Raw genomic sequence first — 21,447 nt, forward strand, 5'->3', positions numbered from 1 at the left:
TGCAGCCAAGGTTGAGAACCACTGCTTTAAAGCAAAGGAATTTAAAGAAGTCACAACATAGAAAATGGATTCTCTTTTTAATTCAGGCTCATGTTGAATGTGTATCTCTGGGCTCCCACTGATAGTCCAACGGTTCATTTTATTGGGCTGATTTCCAAGGCAACTGTTGTTTTAACTCCTGTGTCTTAGTGCTGAAACATGGCAGGCTCTCAACAAATATTGTGGAATGACTCTGTTGAATAATTTCCCCTCTGAAAGTATTGGGGCTTCTAGATCCTTGGACTCTGACTGGGTACAGGCGCACTTAGGGCGTAACCGAAGACCTCTTTAAATCCACGGAGGATGGGAAGGGTTGATGCTACTGCTACTTAGTTACAGTGACTTTGCACCAAACTCTTGGTTTCTCTTCACTCCAGCTGCAGCCCCTCACGTGTTCACTGCATGTTTTATTGCACTGGCGGTTGGAACCGTGCAGAAGGACCTAAACTTCCTCTGAAAATGTTGTGTTGTTTTTTTACTTTCCTTTTGTGGCTTTGGCCACAGGACCTGGGAGTGTCCTCGGGAGAGTGAGTTCGAGCGTCACTACTTTATAATAGAAAACCACTTTAGCTTGTTCTTACCAGCTCAGTCCAGTTTAGGCACCAAAGTCTTATGCTCCTAATCAAGCAGGAGCCTGTGAATTCAATTAAAATCTGGAGTGACTTCCTGACAACCACCGGTCGGGATGACTGCATTCCCTTAATGCAATTGGGCAGGATGGCACACGTCCGGAAGCCCGCTGCTGCCTCTCATTAGCAGCTTTCTCACCGCCCATTGGCCAGGAAACCGGTCCTCAGGCTGTGGCCGTTATTTCTATGTGGAACCTCGACTCTCACTGTGTGTTTTCTCAGCAGACTGTGCCTGGAGCAGGTTGGGTTTGAATGTCATGGTTATTGAGCCAATTTGAAAATAAGTGGGTTTGTGGGAGTCAGAGCGAGAGGAGTAGCTGGTCTGGTGAGAGGAGTGGGAAGGTAACGGACTGCAAGAGGGATGAGTCAGAGCTGCTCTGAGCTTCAGAAACAGCTCAGACTGGCCAGCTGTGGGCACTTGCCTCACCGTGTGAGCCAGTGAGCGATCTCCGCCCCCCACCAGGTGGGACAGGAATGAGCTGGGAAGTCCTGAGTAGGAAATCCCACACTTAAAAACTGTACCTTCGGATCTCGGTTCCACTCAGGGACAGTCTTTGAGGGCTAGTCATCCACCCGAGCTCACCGGAGTGACTCGAGGGGGGGGCACTGCCAAGAGGACATGTCAGGAACACACAGAATCTCGTCTTTTTTTTTTTTTTTTTTTTAGTAATGTTAAATGGAAGGTTCTGGTGATATTGCATACTCAAAACTAGGATATCGCTAATGCTTCATCACTTTTCTCAATTCTGACAGACAGAAAGTTTGCATGCACATTTATGCACACACCCTTCCATGTGGTAGGAGGAAAAAGTTTGCAATAAAAAGAAGCTGAAGGAAAGAGGCCTGGCAATGTGGTTCCATCTGTACCAGTGATGTGTACCTAAGACCAGTGATCTCACTGGGAAGAGGCTCAGAGAGGTCAGATGCAGAGAGAGGTCAGGCTGGTGGAGTTTTGTAAAGGAAATCCCCCCTGAAGTTAAAATGTTATTAAAATAATGGGGTGCACTATCTAACTCATTCAGCTAACGTTGCCTGTCCATCATGTATTCCACTTCTTCCAGATACAAACTGTGGGGGCTAAAAACATTGATACTTTTCCTCCCACCTTCTGAGTTCTATCTGGGCTAATAGTCAAATGAACAGAGACAGATTAACAGGAGAAAATGAAATTTTAATACATGCACATATGCAAGCGAGCTCCAGAGACAGTGAGGCAACATTGGATATTGACATTTTGGATGAGGAGGAAAGGGTGGGGGTGGGGCGGGGGTGAAGGTGGTATTAGATTTCAGAAGCGAGAATGGGCGACTTACAGCGAACGCCCATGGCAGGCAAATTCTTGCTAGGCAACTCTGAGACAATGGGGCAGAGGGCATCTGGCCACAGCCCCCCGTAAAGCCCTCCTGTTTACCACACCGACTCAATCAGGCCGAGGGGACCATCCCTGATGCAGGCCTCTCTGACTTTCTTGGGCAGGAGACCGGGGAGGTTCAAAGGTTCTTTCTGAGTCTTACTTCTTAACAAACAGCTTAAAATCAGAATCCAAAAGGCAGCTTCCCAGTGACACAGCTTGGGCTCCCTTCCTGACCGTTAGTACCAGCGCGGAACAATCCACACGCTCTCCGCCTTCTGCGGGCGGGAGTGAGGGCTCTGCAGGCCCCCTGCATGCAGGTGTTTCCTTGTTCAGACGCTCAGAAAGGGCTGCAGGCTGCTCGCTGACAGCGCCCTGTCATCTCAGGAACAGCGTTTTCTTTTCCTTTTTCCTTTTTTAGCAACACTGCTGTCCTCTTTCTTCTCAGTTCAAAGCTGCCTCTGGCCGGGCTGGACTGGCTGGGTTGGCTGGAGCGTCGTCCTGTTCACTGAAGGGTCAGGGCACATACCTGGGCTGGGAGTTGGATCCCCGGTAGGGGCGTGTCTCAAAGGCAGCAGGCCGATGTTTCTCTCTCACATTGATGTTTCTCTCTCTCTCCTCCCCTCCCTCCCTCCCTCCCTCTAAAATCAATAAGCATGTACTGGGGTGAGGATTAAAAAAGAAACAAAAACAAACGGCCTCTGTAGGTCTGGAGCTTAATTGGAGAAATATTTTGAATTCCGCTGATCGGTGGCCCTTCACTGATTCCTGGAAGTGGAAAATATTTGCTTTGGTCTGAAGCAGCTCCAGGGTCCGTGCCCCACATTCAGCCTCTTGCACCGAGTGGGCCAAGAGCTGCGGGTTCTCACAGGAGCTGGAGAACATTCTTTATTTAAAATGAAATCTGCACACCTTCCAGCAACTGCAGACGCATCCGTGGCTCCCGTGAACAAGGGCCTCTGACGCGTGACACACCAGGACAAAGCCCTCCCGCCCCGGCAGAGCACAGTGGGCCTGCCTCCCGCAGTGCTCCCTGTGAAACCTCTCATTAAATGTGCCCGCTGGGTCTCCCCTCTCTCTCTCCCCGGCAGGCACAAAGGTTTGCTTGCCATGCACCTACTCTTGCTTGTGAAAAGGCAGGTCACGTGACAAACCGTGACTATTAATGAAGTTACTCATTAAATGAAAGTGATGTATATTTAGAATATTCCAGCTGACCTTTCCTACATTAGCATTAAAATGATCCGCACAAAAAGCCGTAAGAATTCCAGATGGAGCTTTAAACCGAAAGCATGTTTCTCTTGCCCAGCAAAAACATAATCCCGGTCCCGAGGAAATCTTAGACCTGACATTTCTTTTGATTTAATTAGATGCAAGCAAGGAACAAAAGCCAAATTTCAGTACTTGGATGTGTAATTATTTTTTGTCGCAAATTCCCCGCATGCTTTTCTCACATGTGTGTGGCTGGCCAAGTCTTTCAGAGTGTTCTTACTGACGATATCTTGTTTGACGTTCACAGCCGTCTTGTGAAGAACACAGGTGACAGAAGGGACTGCCACCATTGGCAGATGCGGACACTGATGCTCCGGGAGGTCTCCTGGCGGAGAACTGGAGGTAACGCTCGGCCCCGAAAGTACGGATTTAACCTTCGCTGCTGTCCACGGGGCCTGGGGGCCGTGTGTCAGTGTAGCTAACACCTGTGTGTGAGCGTCATGGTGTCAGTGTAGGGGGGGAAGGCAGCCAAAAGATTCAAAAAGAAGAAAAAGAAATGGAAAATGGACCAAGAGGTGAGAATAACTAGGGAGTTATACTGAAGTGTGCTTCAGTGCAGCAAAATCAGCCCCGTGTGCCATAGGGGAAAAGTATTAAATGAGCAACTATACTAGGTGCCAAATGTCAGGGTTTCTCAAAATATGGTCCACGAGGATTCTTTGGTTGGCACCCAGAGTGGCCACTAGGCATTGGTATTGGCAGATACTGTAGTCAGCACAGGGGGTAACAGTAAGACACTCACAACTTTGAGATAAAGTTAACCTCTGGTGATACTGCTATCATCACCTGGTTATTATTTGACAGGAAAGGACTGGAGAGGAGACTAGATAATATAGGCACGTCCTTTATATAGCTCTGCCAGGAAGCTGCAGTTAACCCTCTACACGTCTGTGCCCTGCAGATCTCTTGGGGAAGGGACTGGACAATAGACACATGCCCAGTAAGGTCTGGGTGCTCACCTACCTGTCAGTCACACCTGGGAGCCAGTCAGTGGCCAGAATAGGCGTGGCCACAGCAAAAGCACGATATCTGAGATGCTTCATCCCTGAACAAAGGAATTTCTCCCTCTTCCCCTGTTTCCCCTTCTCCCTCTCCCCCTTTCTCCTCCTCTCCCCCTCTCCCCCTCTCCCCTCTCCCCCTTGCCTCCCGCCCTTTCCCCCTCTCTCCCTCTCTCCCTCTCCCCCTCCCCCCCTCTCCCCCTCTTGCTGCACCCCCCTGACCTCTGGCTTGCAGGGCTCTAACTCCCTGTTTTGCTCACATGGCCCACAGCCAAGTGGACTCCACACAATGGACTAATGGACTGTGATTAGCCTAATGCTGTTCCGGCCTCAGGTCCACTATGGAAGGAACACCCTGACTCTGGCCCTACTTCTGGCTCTACCAGAGCTCCAGCTGCACCTTTTTCAGGACTGGGTTAAGGGGCAGGGACTTGGCAACCTGAGAAATAGAATTCGGCAATAAACACCACTCATTCCCCTGTGGGCGCCTCCGGAAGTGCTCATTCCAGTGGTACCCCAAGAACCCCACTCCCACTCATGTCGGGGAAACTGGACCCACTGATTTCTCCAGCAGCACTGGGACTAAAAGAGAATGTAGCAAAAGATAATGCAGAGAGTCAGACTAAAGAAAAGCTGGTAAATTATTGACTAAGGAGGTGGAGATGCCCTGAACCAATCACTGTGTTCTATATACCAGGACATCTGCACTAACTTATCTGAGACTGAGCATAAGAAGTGTTATTAATCTGGAGAAATAGGAATCAACGGTGTTCACTTTATCTAGGAAAGGATGACTGTTAATTGGAAGGGGATGATGGCTGACCGCCACCTTCTCAAGCAGGCACTGGCAGAGGGGAGAAGTGGGGGGATGTAAGTGACAGTCACTGAGATCCCCTACTCGAGCCTGGATGCTTTATCAGGTGTCCGGGGGCCTGGGGTCATGCTCTGATGTCATGCTCCTCACGCTGCCCCTGAGGCACCTGGACCCCTGGAGGGCCTGAGGAAGGAGAAATGGCCTTTGAAAGACCTGTCCCCCTTACCAAGCTATACCCTGGATCCTGGGTTATAGTGCCGGCCTCTGGGGACCAATCCTGGGGTTTCTGGGTCAGCACAGCAGAACCCTAGTCTTCATTTTTTATTTTTTTAGTCCTCACCGGAGGATATTTTCTCCATTGAATTTTTTTTTTTTTTTTTTTTTTTTTTTTTTTAGAGAGAGAGGGAAAGACAGAGATTCATCGAAATGAGAGAAACACATCAATTGGTTTGCCTCCTGCACACACCCTGACCAGGGCCCAGGCGGGGGAGGAGCCTGCAACCAAGGTACATGCTCTTGACCAGAATAAAACCTGGGACCTTTTGGTCTGCAGGCCGGCGCTCTATCCACTGAGCCAAACGGGCTAGGGCAAGGCCTGGTCTTTAAATGTGATGAGCGTGCCAAGGCCCTTTGCCACTTTTGCCTGCCGGGTATGGACAGCCACTGTCCTTGGACCACAACCTCCTGCTCAGCCTTGGTGACAGTGGACATGGTGCTTGTCTCTCTTATTTAAATGCATACTGCACTTGTAGCAATAGTCTAGTTCAAGGGCAATAGAAGCCCCATTCTGGGATTGGAAAGAATAGGGGTTCTTGTCTTGGTGTTACCACCAGCCACACCTTTGATATTTTGGGCTACTTAACCTGCCTAGGTTTCTTCATCTCATTAGGTGATCTTTGTAATTTGCCCAAGGGCATTTAGCTAATCAGGGACAAATGACCCTTTGCCCCATTACCCTTCCCTTCCCTTACTCTGCTTTTCCTTATGTAAATTTGGGAGCAGAGCCAAAGAAAAAGCCAGGAAACTGCATGTGGGACAGGAGAGCCTGTGATGGCCATCTTGGGGTGATATAGTCAGTTACAGTCTACCCTCTGGCCTCAATGACTCCCACCCCTTCCACGTGCAAAATACACTCATTCTCTCCCTGAGACCCCCACATCTCAATGCTTATGGCATTTGGATAGTTTGGGAGGGACTGAAAACAGAGGGTATTCCTCATGACTCTTTCTGTCCTATTCCTCTGAGCATAGAGGTTTCCCTCGGATCTTTACCTGTGCAACTTCAGGAGTTCTGAGTTTCAGGTTGTTCTGAGTCTATGCCAACAGATATGGAAGGAAAACCACCCAAGACACACACCCACCATCTTATCGACCTTTGTATTGATTTCCCTTCCCAAATGACTTTGCTATTATTTCCTTTCAGAGTCATTATTAGTTGCATTATTCTGAACAGTGTTTTTATTTATTTATTTTTAAATATGTTTTATCGATTTTTTTTTTTTAGAGAGGAAGGGAATGGGATAGAGAGAGAGAGAAACATTGATGAGAGAGAAATATCATAGATCGGCTGCCTCCTGCACGCCCCCTCCTGGGGATCTAACCTGGGCATGTAAGGGAATCAGTGACCCTCCAGATTCATAGTTCAATGCTGAACCTTTGAGCCACATCAGCAGGGCTTAACAGTATTTTTTTTTTATTTTATTTATTTATTTATTTATTTATTTTTAATCCTCACATGAAGATATTTTTCCATTGATTTTTAGAGAGAGTGGAAGAGAGGGGAAGACAGAGAAATATCAATGTGAGAGAAACATATTGATTGGTTGCCTCCTGCAAGGTCCCCAATCAGGGCCCAGGCCGGGGAGGAGCCTGCAACCGAGGTACGCGCCCTTGACCAGAATCGAACCCGGGACCCTTCAGTCCGCAGGCTGATGCTCTGTCCACTGAGCCACACCGGCTAGGGCTGAACAGTGTTTTTAGATGTAACCAGTGGGAGAGAGACCGTGGCATCTGCTCACTCATCTTCACTGGAACCAGATCCAGAAGCCATTTCTTACTTTGTTTGCCATCTGCGAATGAGAAACCATGTTATTTTTGAACTCTGCTGGTCCTGTCGCCTTTATCGTTAACTGTTTGCTCTTTAGCTTATCTTCCTACTCTTGTTTTACTGTAGGCAGCTGGGCGAGGCCAGGTGCACTGCCTGCACTGTGCCTGGCACTGTCCTTAGCGAGGTCACACCGTTCACTGTTCTCTATTTCCCAAGTCACCACGCTGTCAATGTTGCTCACCTTCCCACCGCCACATAAAAGCGCCTCCTTCCTTCAGATTCCAGGGATATTTTCCTCCTGTTTGCATAAGCCTTCACAGGCAGACTTCAAGGCCAGTCCCAGAGCCTTTGCACATGTTTCAGGCTTTTATTACAGCAGCACCCGCTCTGGTCCAAAATCTGCATCAGTGAAAGTTGAATCAGAGAAGCAAAACCATTTCCAGAGAAACAAGGCAATTCTAGTCGGGATTAGAGCGTATTGATTATAGGGGCTGGTTGAGCGGCCTGTGCAACCTGATGTCCCTGTGTCAAGACTTGGGTCTTGGTCAGCAGGATGGACTGGCTTCATGAGGGGACCATGGGCGTGAAGAGGTGGGAAGAGAGCAAACAGCAGCTGGAGACCCATGTGATGAACTGGAACCCACGTGTCCCACGTCAGTCTCTCCTGCCTCCAGCCCTCCACCTTCGATGGTGAAGGCGACCTGCGGAAGACCGGGGCACCTCGCCGTGGAGTTTCACACCTGCCAGGACTCAGAGGAGCTGAAGAAGCCATGAGCAACTATGGGCCGAGCTGCTGCCCCAGATCAATAAGGGGCCGATCACACACACCAGCCTCTGGCTCCACGCGTGGCTGCCGTCCCGCCTCTGCCTCCCAGATGCTGCTCTGGTTCTCTGGGACACACAGTTCTGGCCACATTGACACCGTACAAGGCCACCACAGTGCCAAAGCCCTGGCCAGCCCTTAGGGGTACAGCTGGGGACGCACAGTGGTCTGTCTGTGACGGCAGAGGCTGGCCATTTAAGGATTTGTGTGCATCAGTGCAAAGGTAGGGAAACTGAGTGCTTGTAAATCTGTGACACTAGATCACTAACAAATAAAAATGAACACACGTCCAGAGTCAATTTTACAAAACAGCATTGAAATGACCATTGACGCTACGCCAGGCTGTCCCAAAGCGACGGTTAGGAGATGAACGGGCTTTCTGCCTTAGTCTGCATGGCGAGCGGCGCGGGCTGGGTGGCTTAGGCCACAGACCTTGATTTCCTCGCAGTTCTGGAGGCGGGAAGTGTTGGCAGGGTTGGGTTCTTCGGTGGCCTCTCTCCTTGGCTTGCGAATGGCCGCTTTCTAGCTGTGTGTTCACATGGTCGCCTCTCTGTGTGGGCGCGTGTTTGGGGTTTCTGTCTGTGGCCCAAGTCCTCTTCTCATAAAGACATTAGTCAGTGGATTGTCGCCCATTCTGAGGACCCCGCTTTAATTTAATTTGCTGTTTAAAGGTTTTCAAACACAATCACATTCTGAGGACCCGGGGTTAGGACTTTAACATATGCATTCAGCCCATAACATTTTCTCTAGTACAGTGTTTTCTTCTTGGAAGTTCACGAAGTTCAACTGTATATGATTGATAACCAGAGTCTTAAAAAATATTCAGTATGCATCTCTCACATACCCACCATTTTATACATTATTATTTTTAAAAAATATGTTTTTACTGATCTCAGAGGGGAAGGGAGAGGGAGAGAGAGCTAGAAACATCAATGATGAGAGAGAATCACGCCCCGCATTGGGGATCAAGCCCCACAACCCAGGCATGCGCCCTTGACTGGAACTGAACCTGGGACCCTTCAGTCTGCAGGCCAATGCTCTATCCACTGAGCCAAACCAGTAGACATTCTGATAATCCTAAACTGTCATCTTTCAGACACTGGCTGATAATATTGCACTATCCTGTGGAAATCCTCTGCCGGCTGGTGCTGGCAGCCAGGACGGGCAGATGGATGTGCGATGGAGGAGACCAAGCACAACCTGGAATGGAGTGTCTCCCGTCAGAGCCCGTGTTGGTCTCACCACCTCCAGCCCTTGAACTTTAAAGATTCTTGGTGAGTTGCTTTAGATATCTGTGCTGAGACTATTGGGCTAGAAGGTGAGCTAGAGGGGTGGCCAAGGGAACATCCCATATTGCTAGGGGCCTGGAGTCTCCTTGCTCACCTGTAGCTGCTGGCTCTGGTGAGTACCTCTCACCTCGCCCACGCTCTGCTCCCCTTCTCATTCTCTTGTTCTTTGCAGGGGAGGAAAGAGCGGAGCGGTGGATGCCACTGGGGTTTGCTAGGCGGCCGGCAAGGATCCGTCCAGGAAGGTGTGGGCAGGTGGGAGTGGGTCACTGGCCTTGCACAGGCAGCTCGTTCTGCAGTGGCAGCTGAAGAAAGAGCCCCCGCCACACCCTCGCTCCAGGTATCCCCCAGCAGCCACTCATGTACCCCCCTGCTCAGGCCTCCCCTGGCTCAGGGCCTGCTTTCTCGCTTCCTGCTCTTACCTTTCCAACCTGACACTCAGGTCCGCTGTTCTGGCTCAGAGTTTGGCTTTCCTTCTCGACTAAGATTAGGTTCTTTCCTTAGGCTCTGGGCTCCATTCTGAAGAATTCCTGTGGCTCTGGCCTTGCAAGAATTTTCAGAGTCAGACCCTACATTCCCACCCAGTCTTCAGCCGAGAGAAGTCTCACTGCTGCCTCGGCACCTGGGAAGCAGGTGGTTCTGTCTCTTCTTGTGAAGCTCCCATCACCGATCATGTCCAGGTACCCAGGTAGGGTTTGTCGCTCGAATATCTTTTTTTAAAAAATATATTTTTATTTTATTGATTTTTTTTACAGAGAGAAAGGGAGAGGGATAGAAGTTAGAAACATGGATGAGTGAGAAACATCGGTCAGCTGCCTCCTGCACACTCCCTACTGGGGATGTGCCCACAACCAGGATACATGCCCTTGACCGTAATCGAACCTGGGACCCTTCAGTCTGCAGGCCAACGCTCTATCCACTGAGCCAAACCAGTTAGGGCTGTCGCTCAAATATCTGAAGTGGCATCTGGTATCAGGACAGCCTAGTGAAGACTGCCTGATTGTAACGGAGTGCGCATCTCTGTAGGAACTGGCTCGGCATGTTAGACCAGTAACAACAGCTCCCCTGAGCAGGGCATAGTGCACGTTGCTTTATTCCATTATCTCCACTCCTCACAGCAACCCTGAGATAGCACACATATTCCCAATTTTATGGATGAGGAAACTGGTTTCCAGAGAGCAACTTCACACAGTAGAACGTGTCAGGGCATTGACTTGGGCCCACATATCCCAGCTCCCGGGCCACACAGGCCTAAACGGAGGTACGGGTTTATGTGAAAACCAGCCTCAGCCCAGCCTTGTCCTCGTTCTCCACAGATTTACTGCACTTTCCTCAAGTCCCAATTCGAGTTCGCTCAGTAGCCTCTGTCAGAACGCTCCCCTTGGTACTAGGCACACGCAGTTCCGCTAACACAGCTCGTACGGTGACCCTATTCGCTGAACTGCTTTGAGAAATGTACTAAACTAAAACTGGCACATAAATGTGAGAGGAGGTATTGCTGCCACTCTCTCCCGGGTGGCCTTGATCTGTGACCTTCCCTTTCTCATCTCTGCCTCAGGCAGATCGCCCCCTGCACCTCTCAGAAAGTGTTTGCATTTTAAGCCCACCTCCCTTAAAATCTTAAACATATCTTTTCTTTATTTTAAGAACAAAATAATACATTTAGGAACATGTCAATTTAACTTGGAGTCTTAAAATAAGTGCAAAATTGTGAGGTTGTCACGGTCGTGTTTATTAAGTAGAATTTGGCGTTCTTGTTCCATGGTATTAATAAAGGACGAGCGAAATACTTTGTATTTCCTTAAGATGCAGTTTGCAAAGAGATTTTCTTCTTTGGTCCTTAAGTATCTCTATGAAGATGAGGCAAGTTGGTCTTCTACAGAAGAGGACCCAGGCTCCGAGGGGGCAAAGGACTTGGGTGGTGCTGCAGCTGATATGGAGACCGGAGGTCCTTAGAGCTCAGATCTGTGCCCTGTGACTGTATCACATACTAGATTTATCTCCCTTTTATCCAGAGGGGTCCTGTCTTCTCCTGTGGTTCATGTGCTGCAATGAAAGAAAACCTCATTTTCCATGTAGTTCTGTCCCAAGTAGATCCTGGAAAAGGATCTGGGGTGTATCCAAGGCGGCCCTTGAGATAAACTTAACCTTGCAAGTGTTGGGACATTTAAGTAGTTGCTAGTGAAGAGGACTGAGGTAGTTTCAGGCGTGCGCAAAGTAATATAATTAACTGCCAGAGGAATTACTCTACATAAAAACATATGCAGTTACAAATCACACAGCATTTTATTACTCACAAAAGTTCCTGGTGCTGCGGGTACAGGCTTAACGGGATCCCGGTGGTGGTGTCCTCTGGGGTTCCACAGTTGGGCTGGTCCAATCTAGATGCAGGGGCTGAGAGCTTGGTCGCGTCTGGATCGAGAGGTACTAGCCGTTCTTCTGTTGTCTGGCAGGGAGCAGAGCATGGAGAGGCACAGTGTGGCGTTGTCTGTCGGACTGGCAGAAGGACGTGCCTTTGTGGCTGTCTCGACAGGCAAGCACTGTCGACTGATCAGGACCCGTTTTTAAAGCCTGTTCATACCTACAACAGTTCAGGTGGCTATCAGTGAATTATGTCAATGCACACATGTTAATCTTAGGGTGAGGGGCTACATGTGGTTATCAATCAGGGTGTGTACTCACAGGTGCATTTCTGGGGAAAGTATGGGTTTGTGTCACTCACACATATGGCTATCATAGGGATACGGAATTTTTGGACTGAAACCCGGATTCTTTGTCCGCAGGAATCGAAGAATGAATCCACGGACAGAAAGTGGTACAGCAAAGGTGGAGATTTATTGAAGAACAAGTACAGACTCCCACGTGGGGAGAGGGAAGGAGTCCCAAAGAATGGACTACCATGTAGGGAGGGGGAAAAGGGTCCCACTGAGTTCCTTTTCCCTATGGCTTATAAAAGCTGCAGATCCTGGTGCCTTGATATCCCCTCTGATTGGTCACTACTTCCTTAGACTGGTTATTATAGTAACTCCTGGGCTCAAAGGTCGAACCTCACATGCGACATGTGAAGTTCCTCCCCCCCCTTCCTTATTGTTTTTCTATTCCCTTTGGGATTTCTTCCTCTCTCCTTCTGGATGAATGGCTTCCTTCTCTTTATTTTGTAAATATAGACCTTTTGCTGTTCCCAGCTCCCTCATTCTATAGAAATGTATCTGTTGCAGCTTTCCAGCTCCCCCATTCTATGGACATATACCTTCTGCTGCTCTGCAGCCCTGTGCTTTCATCCATGGTCCCCTTAATTTCCAAAATTTCTAAAATTTCCTAAACCTGTCCTATCTTACCCCTAAAATTCCTGTTTCAATAGCAAGTCACTCTGTCAGCAATCGAACTTCAAATCCTTGTCTGTGGGATATACACGATTAGGGTAGTGGAGTATGTGTCCTTAATATCACACTTTAAGTTTCAGGAAAGTTAACTCAAACATTTTGAAACCTTTTGAAACCTTTTTAGACATTTCTATATATTACTACAACAAGCTCCCATGTCCTTAGATCACACCAAATAGTTGTGGACAAATGCACACCGCTCTGCTGGCTGTGATGGGACAGAGATGTCCCTGAAATGACCGTGAGGAGAGTCTCTAAGCCTCCTCTGTTCCCTCGAGGCTGGGGATGCAACACACAGTCGCTTCCTCCAGCTTCCTAGTCCCCTGGTGCAACAGGTGAGGAGCATCGTCCATTCGGACTGCAGGTTCCACCAGTCAGGTCAGTGGGGTTCAGAGCAGCCCTGGCCTCGAGAAAGCTCCTCGCTTCCTCACAGCTGCGACAGAAAAGAACAAATCTTAAACCCACTCTCTTGACCCAGGATTGGAGACTGACCTTCTTCTAGGTTCGGGATCCAGTCTGGTAGTATGTGACCTTCTGCTGTTTTTGTCCATGAAGTGAGATCATAGGAGAACAAACCAGCCATGCAAAGAGGAAGAGGAAACAGGAAGTGGAAAGCCCCGAGGAGAGCATGAGCAGGGTGAGTTGAGGAACAGAAAGGAGACCGGTGTGACTCACGCAGACATCAGCGCACTTCTCTCGCAGAGGGCCACTCAGTCCACAATTGAACTGTTATGGGCCATCGGGTCTTGACTGCAACTACTCAGCTATTGTAGCACAAAAGCCACCCTGGGCAGTTCACACACGAATGAGTGTGGCTGTGATCCAGCGAAATTTTATTTAGGACACTGACATTTGAATTGCATATCATTGTCACATGTCACAAAATATTGCTCTTCTTTTGATTCCTTTCCCCTGTTTAAAGATAGAAAAACCATTCTTAGCTCAGTACCAGCACTGGCAGTTGGCTGGCTTTGGCTCGGGGGGGCTGACCCCTGGGCTGAAGCACAGGGAGTGAGTGGGGAAGACAGGAGTTCCAGATGCAACCGGAGAGCATTCGGTAGGTGGGGCCAGACCAAGTGCAGAGGTGTTGTAGGCCAATGGAGCGAGTGTGGGTTTTATTTCAATCACCAGGGGGGAAGCCTGAAGGGCTCTGGGCAGGAAAGGGACCGATGTATTTGAGTAACTCTGTTGCATCTGAATCCAGGATGGACTGTCAGGAAGCAAAACCAGAAGCAGATGCCAGTGAGGATGCTGCTCCCTTAGACCCGGCGGAGACTATAAATTCTAAAATGAGAGTCAGATCCCCACCCTCGCAGGGTCACGCTCGGGTGATAAGGTGTCCAAGCACCCAGCAGAGTGCCAGGTGCATAGGATGTCCTCAGTCAATGTTAGTTCTATATGCTTCCTTCCTTCTCCGGTGGTAAAAAAGCTGGGTATATGGGTTTAGTCCAGATATCTCACTGTTCTCAGAAAAAGGGGTCATTCTGCTAAACATTGGTCAGGTAATGTCATTAAAAGCAAGCAGACATACCCTTAAGTTTTGTTGACCCTGTAAGGATGTATGTGTATATTCATATTTTTGTTGAGCCACGTGAAATAACTAATTTTTTTTTTACTGTTTAAGGTTTATCAAGATCACTGGCCTTATTGTTGCTCTGAAAACACATTTAGTTTTCATCTATTTCGTTTTCCTCATTACAAGTTTTAATATATAAAAAAGGGTTGAAGAAATTATCCATAGGTAAAGAGAGAGAAAACAAAATTACATTTGATCATTTTTGTCAGAATTAACATACAAAACACTAGTCTTTATGTGCCATTCCATTTTTCCCCCAGTCTCTTGATTGCTCCTGGCATTGGATAGGAATAAAAATGCAAGAAACACCAAATCAGGAAGTTTCCTGATATTAGAAAATTATCAACTTGGAGATGGGATAAATTACATATAGGACCACACAGGACTGTGAGGTTGAGAGGAGGTGTGATAAAAATCAAACCAACCCAGAATCCAGGTGTTAAATGAAATATTGTAGTTATAGGGATAAAGATTTTATACCTACTTGACCTTATTCACTTGGGAAGGTGACAGTGGTTGGTCGGTAGTTATTAACATTATACACACACAGCATCAGAATAATTATGACCGTCGTTCTTGGCTTTTGAAGGCTCTGGGGGAGTCCCCCTGGTTCTTGTGGTTCTGGTGGCCCCAGCATCCCGTGGCCTGCAGCACCATCCCTGCAGTCTCTGCTTTTGTCTTCTCCGCTCTGTCTCTCATAAGGGCACCTGTCTTTGCATTGAGGGCCCAGCAGGACAATCTGGAATGATACCATTTCCAGACCCTTCACTTAATTATGTCAGCCAAGACCAATTTCCAGTAAGGTCACAGTCTCAGGTTCTGGGTGTGAGGATGTAGACCTATCTTTTGGGGGGACATCATTCAAGCCACTACAACAGTGAGCTCTGTCCTTGTCAAAAGGTTACTTGAGGGAATTGGCAGCATAATTTGCCTCCATGCAACCTGCAAGTTGATACTTTGCCCTAAGATGATTTCCTCATTGTTTCCACTCGGGTCCTCAAACTGCGCCCGCGGGCCACATGCAAATACAAATATTGTATTTGTTCCCATTTTGTTTTTTTACTTCAAAGTAAGATATGTGCAGCGTGCATAGGAATTTGTTCATAGTTTTTTTTTAAACTATAGTCCGGCCCTCCAACGGCCTGAGGAACAGTGAACTGGCCCCCTGTTTAAAAAGTTTGAGGACCCCTGGTTCCAGTATGCAAATCTCACCTCCTTAACTAGTCCTAGGTTTTGTGGTCAGTACAGGCCCTTTAAAATGGAATTCATTAACCTGATTATTAGTTAGGCTGATGTTTTTCTTATGGTTAGACTGAATGCCTTAGTTTTTTATTGCTGCAGTAGCAAATTATGACAACTTTAGTGGCTGGAATAACACAAATGTATTACTTACAATTCTGTAGGTAGAAGCCTGACATGAGTCTGACTGGGCCAGAATCAAGGTGTCAGCAGGGCTGTGACCCTCTCTGGGGAGATTCTTTTTCCTTGCCTTTTCTGCTTCCTTGGCTGGTGGTCTCTTCCTCCATCTACGCCCCCAGCAACTCTTTCTGACCCTTCCATTTCTCCCATTGCATTCCCCCATCCCTCCCCTCCCCCCTTTCCCCTCTCCTCTCCTGAGACAGTAAAGGCTCCTCTCTTTTAAGAACTCATGTGATTAGGTTGGGTCTACCCAGATAATCCAGAATAATCTTTCCCTCTCAAGATCTGTACCCTTAATCTCATCTGCAAAATCCATTTTGCCATAAGGTAATGTACTCACAGGTTCTCAGGTTTAGAAAGTAGACATGTGGGGGACCATTATTCTGCCTACTGCATCGGAGTGATGGGTTTAGGGGAGGAAGACTACAGAGGTAAAGTGTCATTCTCATCGCATCATATTAGGGGTGCATGCTGTCCACACGGTTTATCACTGATGGCGGTGACTCTGACCACCTGTCTGAGGCAGTGCTGTCAGGTTTCTCCATTGCAGTTATTTCCCCTCCTGTTTCCACGCAGTACTCTCTGGAAGGGGACGCCGTGCAGGCCACACTTACTGGTGAGGTGCTACAGTTATGTTCCACCTCCTCGTGGGCCTACATAAAATTGTTTAAAATTCTTCTCTATGGGTTATTTGTCTTTCTCTCTATTATCAAAGATTTATATCAGTATGGACTCATAGATATTTATACTTTGAGTTTTCACAATATTTATTGTTCGTTTATTTTTTTGTTCAAATTGTTTCAGCACATGCCCTAACTGGTTTGGCTCAGTGGATAGAGTGTTGGCCTGTGGACTGAATGGTCCCAGGTTCAATTCCAGTCAAGGGCACATGCCCAGATTGTGGGCTCAATCCCCAATAGGGGGTGTGCAGGAGGCAGCTGATCAATGAATCTCTGTGATCATGAATTTCATTATTGATGTTTCTCTCTCTCTCTCTCTCTCTCTCTCTCCCTCCCTCCCTCCCTTCCTCTCTGCAATCAGTAAAAATATATTAAAAGAAAATTGTTTCCGCACAGGCCGTCCAGTTGTTTCCTGTGTTCCTCTGACAAACCTCCTTCATTTTGTGTTTTGAGGACTTCCTTACTTTCTGGCACCAGGCTCCTTGTGTGTTCCCTACCCCAGTCCTAGACTCCATCAGCTCTCCAAGGAGCTCTGGTTTCTTTTATTGGAGAGTGGATTTAGAAACCAAGCTCTGGGTTTGGGTTCATCCAGTGAAACAGTCCTTTCAAATGGTGTACTTTTTATCTTAGAAATTCTATTTGGTTCTTTTCAGTATCTTCCATTTATTTCCCCATTAGGTTCATATTTTTCTTTAAATAGGTGTTCACAATATAATAGCTTTTTAATAACATCTCACTTTGCGATTCCATCATCTGTGGCTTTTATTTGTGTCTTTTCTGATTGATTGCTCTTTCTTTTTCTTTTTTTAAATTGAATTTATTGGGGTGACATTGGAATTGATTGACTTTTTTCTTGATTATTGGGTCATATTTTCTTATTTGATATGTTTGGTAATATTTTTTATTGGATTTTAGACACTGTGTATTTTACATTGTTGAATGTCTGTATTTTTGTGTGGGAAGCTGATATAGGGTTAAGCCTCGGACTGACCTGTGGGCAAAGTCACAAACAATTCCCAGCTTAGAGGGCACAGTCCTCTTAGCATAATTAGGCTTGACCTTATAACACTCCCTAGATCTTATCTGGGAATCTAATGGGCTGAGGAAGTGCAGGAAGTATAACCATGGTGTAAACAAGTGAAACTCACAAGAACAAAAACAAGTGAAACTCACAAGAACCGTGTAACTTTGGTAACCACTGCCTTGTTTACCTCTCACTATAAAAAGCTTGGTGAGGCCTGAGCACAGTGGAAGTCCTTCCTCTTGAGTTGGACTTGCCCGCCTGGTCCCCCAGTATTCCCAAATTATCTCCTGTCTTTTCTTTTTCATTTGTTGTGCGGCTCCTCCTCCAGACACGAACCCTGAACCACCCAGGATGTGGAGGGAAACACTTACGACATGTTTGCTTTTTGTTTACTTTGATGAGTTTGGGGCCTTTCCTAGGCAAGCAGTTTAACTTGCACATCAGCTTTATCCCTTTAGAGACCTGCCTCTCAGCCTTGCTAAATACATAGGAAGTAGCGTAGCCTTCACTCCAGGGATCGTTCAGCTCTATGGGGAGTTGGATGATCAGTAAGGCCTCTTCCCTCTGGCTTTTGGGAACTCAACCAGTTCCGAAGTCTGCATGAGCTCTGGGACTATAAGTTTACCAAGCCCCGGTCTGTCTTTCCCAGCATTTTGGAGTACTGGTTTCCACATGTCTGATCCAGTACGCAGCTGACACCATACAACATTCAGGAAATCCTTTTCTGTACAACTTAATCTTTTTGAGAACTTAGCCTCACAACTTGCAGCTGCTTCAGCCTCCCCAGTCTCTGAACTTTGTTTCCTCACTCCCTGTCTTGGTTCGGTTGGGTCTCCCCTCCCCCCACCCCATTACTGCAAATCCAGAATGAAAATTGCTTCTACCAAGAAGCATAGGGAGCCATAGGCTCATGCCTTTTCTCCCTTTTCTCAAGGATCATGATCCATGCTGCCTACTCAGTGCCTGGGAACAGTTCTTCCCTATGTTTTGTCCAGTTTTCTAGGTGTTTACTGCAGGAGGTCAAGGCCAGGCCTCATTACACTTTCATGGCCAAACTGCCCCTTTAGTTCTGAACTGTGGGTGATAGTCTTGATATGGGCCTTCACATCATATCTTTATTCACAGGTGCTAGACATTGGGGTGCTTTTTAAACTTGGAAAATCATGTTCCTTAAATTTTTCTGAGGAATTTTCTTATGTCTTTACTAATTTCCTGTCTACTGTTATCTCAGTTCTCATTTCCTAGAATTTCTACTAGATATTGGATCTTTTGGATTGAGGATCCACTTTTCTTATTTTTTTTGTATTTTCCATTAAAAGAAGTACACTTTATGTGAGATTTACTTGTTACCTTCCAATTAGTCTATAAAATTAAAATATCTGTCATTTTTTAACTTCTAGGAACCTTGTTCTCTATAGTTGCTTCTTATAATTGTTTTTCCCTTATAAATGCAGTCAATATTTTTTCTCACATCTTTAATGATATTAATTAAAGTTTTTTTGAAGTTTTCTGCATCACCTTTGTTTCCTCTGAGTTTTTTATTTTTAAATATATTTAAAAATTGATTTTGAGAGAGAGAGGAGGGGTGAGAGATAGAGAAGTAGAAACATCGATGAGAGAGAAACACCCTTAATTAGCTGCCTCCTGCACGCCCCCCACTGAGGATTGAGTTGGCAACCAGGGCATGTGACCTGGCCGGGAATCGAACTGTGACCTCCTGGTTCATAAGTCGACACTCAACCACTGAGCCAAGCCAGCCACCCCTGAGTTCTTTATTGTTTGTTTTCACCGTGGTTGTTAGAGTGCTTCTTAACACCTTGGGTATTCCCTTAAGACTGAGGCATCAAAAAGCCGGCCTGACCAGAAGCTCTGTGTACATATGCTGGGCGTATACACAGGCAGTCTTCACTGAGGCAGACCACGGGATCAGCTGGTGTTCGTATGCAGAGCACTCTCCTATCTCCTCTCTGGCAGATTTGTTCCGGATATTGGTGTTCTGGGTCTGAGCAGTGAAAAGGGGAAGGAGATTTCACTGTTCAGCATACAGACTCCCTCAATCCTCTCATGTTGGAAGAACTCTACCTCTGCCCGCTTTTGGAAGGAAGAAGTCAACACACTGCGTGGGTCCCAGACGGAGACGGAACTGCAGGGCTCTAGTTGCTTCTTATACAGACTTTTAAGCTAACTCTGCTGACTCCTGGCGAGGTTTTTCCATCTTTGTGCCTTTTCTGGGCTCCGTGAGGAGAGTTTGCTTGCTTCTCCCAGGTAGCCCTCCAACTCCCTTTGCAGGTGCTCAAGTGTGGCCTTCCTTCTCTCTGCTCAGTCTTTCTTATTCCTCTTTCAAAATCCTGTCTCCATATGTGGTGGGCACAGACATCTGTTAGTTTCCTATGAGGGATATGTATTTTTGTTGCCTGTTCTCCTTAATGTTTCTTGGTGAATTTTGAGAGAAGGTGGTTGGGTAGGTATGTCTTTACTTCGCCTTTCTGAAAACAGTCTCTCATATTTTTATAGCAGAAAACATGACTCACCATATTATGAATTCTTATAATCCATATTTTTGTTTAATTAAAGCTTAAATTTGGAGATAAACTAAATTTCAATCTAATTTGGGCTTCCTACTGGTTAACTGAAGGAAATAAACTGTATAGCAAAAAGGGTTAAAGGCACACACCACCAGACATCTGGATACAATACAAGTTTAGTGCACAGGTGTCCTGCCCACATGACCATAAGTGAAACATCTGGCTGTGAGATATTTTCTTCTTTAGTTTCCACCAGATGTTTTACATCGGAATGGACAGAGCCATGCAATTACAGTAACTTGTGAGTGGAATGCTGAGCTAACCAGTAACTTGGGCTTACTCTTCTGTGCATCCTGAATGTGACCGTGAGTAGTCTGCCACCATCATGACATCAGCTGTCTGCTGAGGCTGCCCTAAGAGGGTCCGAGGAATCCACACCTGCAGGCACTGCCCTGGCGACTCTAACTCCCCTCTCTCACTCCTCAGGAATCAGTTCAAGTATCACAAGGAAACAGTTCTCAGTCTACAGTTTGAGAGGCTGGAGAGCTGCCTCAGGATCTTATTAAATGCACATATTTCTTCCACATGTTGGATCTTCGAGTCTCCCCTACCCCCATCTCCAATTTTTAATTGGAAAAACTGTTTTCCTAAGACTACCAATGTATTTAATGTATCATTCAGCAAAGCCCCTTCGGCCTAGACACAGAACTGGCTTGGGCTAAAGCAGTGGTTCTCAACCTGTGGGTCGTGACCCCTTTGGCGGTCGAATGACCCTTTCACAGGGGTCGCCTAAGACCATACCGCATATCAGATATTTACATTACAATTCATAACAGTAGCAACATTACAGTTATGAAGTAGCAACGAAAATAATTTTATGGTTGGGTCACAGCATGAGGAACTGTATTTAAAGGGCCAGAAGGTTGAGCACCACTGGAAAGGATCAGATGAGTTTGTTAGGTGGGTGTTCTCTGTGGGACGAGAGGACATTTTAAATTGTGAAAGCTTCTACAGGGCTTTTTAAAGCTGGCCGTCTCTCTCACACACACACACGCACACGCATGTACGTGCACACGCACACGCACGTGCACACTCTATTGTAACGTGTTTGTTAGGGTAGAGCTCCAACCCCACCACCTGGGGGAAGTCTGTGAGCTCTCCTATGTTTGTCCTTGCTGGGCTCCATTGTTCTGTCTGGAATTGTTTACTTTTGGGCTTGACTGATGAAAGTGTCATGTTTATGTGGACATCTATTTGCTGCAGAACAATTCTTCAGAAGAGGCACAAAGAAAGCTGGACTAAGATTCCCACCTTTCCTGAGGCCACTGAGCTGGTGTCACAGACTTAGCAGTCGTGTGGAGCAGACATGTACACAGCACTTTGTGGAAGTATAGTCCGTGGGCCAGACTCCACCAGCTTCCTTCCTGTGAGTGCGTCCAGCTGGCCTGCAAGGACGCGTGCTGGTTCTGTGAGGTGATGTAGATTTTATCAGTACAAAGCGGAGAGCTCTTCACGGGAGCAGCTCCTTCCTTCTCACTGTGCTGCACGTTAGGACATTTCCTCACCATCAGGGAGACAGAGA

The 21,447-nt window shown here is 47.0% G+C and overlaps 1 long non-coding RNA gene across 2 annotated transcripts; it reads left to right on the forward strand.

The window, feature by feature from the left end:
• Nucleotides 1-8,521: 8,521 nt before the first annotated feature.
• On the forward strand, nt 8,522-11,878 carry LOC132226479 (uncharacterized). Of its 2 annotated transcripts, none has more exons than XR_009451064.1 (4): nt 8,522-9,246; nt 9,434-9,598; nt 9,763-9,946; nt 11,712-11,878. It is a non-coding gene; the product is annotated as an uncharacterized LOC132226479 (long non-coding RNA). The 2 variants fall into 2 exon arrangements; XR_009451065.1 differs by lacking the exon at nt 11,712-11,878 and adding an exon at nt 10,575-11,408.
• The last annotated feature ends 9,569 nt before the right edge of the window (nt 11,879-21,447 follow it).

Source organism: Myotis daubentonii, chromosome 2 (assembly GCF_963259705.1).
Source record: "Myotis daubentonii chromosome 2, mMyoDau2.1, whole genome shotgun sequence".
NCBI classification, from domain to species: Eukaryota; Metazoa; Chordata; class Mammalia; order Chiroptera; family Vespertilionidae; genus Myotis; species Myotis daubentonii.